The following is a 3,824-nucleotide window of genomic DNA, read 5'->3' on the forward strand; positions in this document are numbered from 1 at the left end:
CAGGATATCACATTCCTTCATGGAGGGAGGTGTCTTTAATTACCCTCTGAACACAATAATGTCAACAGCAGCACACACCATTCCTGGACCTTGCAACACATTCAGGATGACTAATTCTGGAGTGTGTCCTAGAGTCCATACTCCCATGTGGATCGCATTGTGTTTCTGGCTGGACTGACACAGTTATAACACTGCTGTGGCAAGAAGGGCGTGTTAGAGAACGAAGAAATGACGAAATGATTGAATCACAGAAAAACTTTGACCCGGTGCCAGGATGGGATTACAGCAACCATGTCGGCACTCCTTCGGGCAAAGCTTCCTTTTTTCCATTTGATGTAATGTGCAAGGTGATTCTCCGAGCCGTTTCTAAACAAACCACAAGCATGTAGTTACTGACAGAATGGAATTAGAATTAGTAGCGTTAACTTCTGTGTCTTTTTTACAGAGTTATAGAGATCAAGGGGGAGTTCCCCCATCCTGTCTTTAAAGGATGATCGGTCCACAGAAGAACAGGTTGGCTTAAACACACAACACAGTCCAAGATAGAGTGGCGACGTGCTCCCGGAGACAAGTTTGCAAACTGAGTCAGCAGCTGTATTTTTTAATGACTCAACCGATCCACCACAGAGCCCTTTCGTTTCTAAGAGCCCTGCCCTCAACCCTCCCTCACACACAGGCATGCACTGCCTACGTTTACGCGAGGGTTTACCTCACCACAGCATCACTTCCTCCCACTGTACTTGTCTGCATATGGCCAATAGCAAAAGGAAAATATTTTTCCAAAGACGCAATTACATTTTCAGTGGTATTGGAAAGTTTATGTACTTATGTATTTCATGTTTTATTTTATCAGTTGAGTCTGTATCTCCCATGATGTTTTTCACCTCCTTTCATGCTTGAAGCTCTTAGTTTTTTCCTCCAATAATGATTTGTGATATAGACTGAGCAACATGCTGTGACGGGTGATATGGTGAATTTTCTGGCGAGCTAATAATCCCATGATCCTCCGAGTCATTTACTGTATGAATCAGTCATGTTGCCAGGAAGAGACTCCCACGTCTGCCTTGAATCTTCTCCGACTCTTACCTTTTTTTCATTCGGTAATAACTAGCGGGGGCTGTTATAATGTCCCACTGCCTTTTTTTTCTTCCTCACATGACAGGCGATCTGTGAACAAGGAAGGAAGGAGGAGGAAAGCAAGGAGTGGAACAGTAACCCGTACAACACAGTGAAGTCGGGCTCTGTCGGTGACTCAACAGGAAATGATGGAGCGGGAGTAAGTTAGGTGAGAGAGGGAAGGGGAGGAGGGTGGGAGTGAGAGGATAGATAAAGTGAGGGAGAAGAAGGAAGACTGGCTTTGTCATGCCTCAGGATTCTGAGCTATGTTGTGGGCAAAGACAGATTAATAGGAAAGATCATGGTTTTCTGAGGAAATCTGCAGTGTGTAAAAAGACACAGATGGCCTCGTCATTTCTCCTCCCCTCTACTCTGCACAATAGAGTCATGACGTGGGCACACACACATAGTAAATAATCAGCAGCCGAAAAACAACATTACCAAAATTGACTGTGTTCCGTGGCCCTGTGTGTTATGTGGTGAGTCAAAAAAGACTTTGACCTTCGAACAAGTTGGGAAGACAAGCAAATATTGACAGTCTTACTCTCACATCCGGTTACCCAAAACGAAAAACACCATGTGTCCATGTCCTGATGAGCAATCTTATGATCTTATGGTTTTTACTCTGATGATGCTGTTTTATGTAGCAATATGTTACTAAGGAGCAAAATACTATAAAGAATACAGTCAAATTCATTGCCCGTATACAGTTAGAATGTAAAGCTCATTTTCTCCCTACCTTACACTCTCTCATTGCATTTTAAACTTTTAATGAACTGGAGATCAACTTCACAGGCCTGCGGAAGGCCTCCCACTGGGCCTGCAGACCCTCTGCCCACATTGAAGCATGAAAGCTGCCCGGGCCTCCAGTGCTGCATCCTGGGTAAAGAATCACTCTTTTCATGCTCTGGTCTCTGCCATTCAATGAAGCTGTCACCATGAAATCAGATGTCACAGGGTTTAAATCACTCTATTCCTCGCTACTTCCTCAATCACTCCTTTGCCTGCTGACTCAGTTTTGTTTCTCCCTGTTGGTAGCCTGGGAAAAAAAGTGTTTTCTTTCTTGTCCTTTATATAGAGATCGCACCACCACACATTAAGCTGTGTGTTTGTGTATGTGTGTGTGTTTTCCACCTCTAATCCGTTACTTTCCTCATAGCTGCATATTATTCACGTAATACGTTAGCAGCCTGGAATGCTATTTGTGTCATTTAATAAAAAGCAAATCAATTTAGCATAGATTTCAGAGGGTATTTTCTTTTGACCCTCAGTGTAGTTCCTGAGCTACCCCCCCAATCAAAGGCAGCACAAACCTCCTTCTTCAGGCTGTCCTCCTCTTCCTCGCGGTGGCTGCTGGCTCTTTGATAACTAAGCTGTCTCCTCACAGGATGAGGTCAAAGGCCGTGGTACAAAGCCCACTCAGAGACATTTGAGGAGCCTGATTCCTTCCTGACGCCTCCAACTTGTCAGACCCAACAGCAAATCCATTAAATTAAAACAGATTAAACAAAGGGTGTGTTTTTCAGATCACATATAACTCTACAGAAGATAAAGTCTGATTGACTACTGATTCAGAAAGTAATTCTAACTTTTGTAAACCTCGTATCCCTATTCATATCGCAGACTCCTAAAGAACATATATCACATGTATCACATCCCCTGTTTGGCAGTTTACTGTTTTTACATAAAAACATTAAACATGACTTTTCCATGTCAGGCTGAAGGAAGTGGTGGGTGGTAACAAAGATATGTAATAAACTAGATCTGAGAATTTCATAAAAATTTCTCTCTTTTCAGTTACTGCAACTTCAGTCTGGAGTTGGATGACTATGCCCCTTTTTTCAGCTCTGGCACCCAACAACAAAGCTTGCTCAATCATTCCAGAGCACTTGATTAAATGGACAGGAATTTTAACCTCTTACACATGTAGCATCTGTCTGCAAAGTCTTTTTATATGTTATAACCTCTGACATTGATTCACAGGAACGACAGCGATTAAAAGGTATGTGAAACTCAAACACAAGACAGGTCGACCGGAAAACAGACACAGGCTTGTCAGTCTGCAGTCAGCACAGGGCTCTAATTACTATTACATGTTTGTACACAGCTGGTTCCTCTATAAGAGAATTCCCTGTGTCACCGTGTCAGCACATCAACCTACACAAATGTATTTACCATAGAACACGTATGTTAACACCTACTTACTTCATTTCCTATTCCAGCTTTGGACCTTTTTAACTGAGTGGTGGGCAGACATTTCTCTTCCGAGATATTGAGATCTGCTCTAGCAATCCAGCTTGATGATGACCTATTATCGCTGTTTATTCTTACTCACTATTAATTCCTGCATTAAAAGGGGCTTGTAAGATGTTGCCAGAATTTTAGTTTAAAACACAAAATTAAGCACTGTTGAATGTGAATACAACAGAATGTGAAGATACAACAGCGTTGATGTTTCTTCAAAGACATCTATGTATAGTGTTGCAGAGATGAGAAGCTAACATGCCAACCAGGAAGACGCAGCCTTCGCTGTCTCCTTTATTCCACCTTGTACCTCAGATGGGAGATATATGTGAGTGGCAAGTTCACTATATTAATAAGTAAACAAAATTAACTCACAAAGTGTGAAGCTTTTCCTGACAAAACAGAAAAATGTAACCATAAAGCTCTTTCTGAACTAAGAAAAGCTTAACTTCTTTGTTAAAGTG

General features: G+C 42.0%; 1 long non-coding RNA gene across 1 annotated transcript; it reads left to right on the forward strand.

Annotated features, from left to right (window-relative positions):
* The first annotated feature begins 594 nt into the window (after positions 1 to 594).
* Positions 595 to 2,856, forward strand: LOC115585525 (uncharacterized). Its single transcript, XR_003984717.1, has 3 exons — positions 595 to 1,285; positions 1,912 to 1,999; positions 2,388 to 2,856. It is a non-coding gene; the product is annotated as an uncharacterized LOC115585525 (long non-coding RNA).
* The last annotated feature ends 968 nt before the right edge of the window (positions 2,857 to 3,824 follow it).

The sequence above is a fragment of the Sparus aurata genome, chromosome 7 (genome assembly GCF_900880675.1).
Source record: "Sparus aurata chromosome 7, fSpaAur1.1, whole genome shotgun sequence".
Taxonomy (NCBI): domain Eukaryota; kingdom Metazoa; phylum Chordata; class Actinopteri; order Spariformes; family Sparidae; genus Sparus; species Sparus aurata.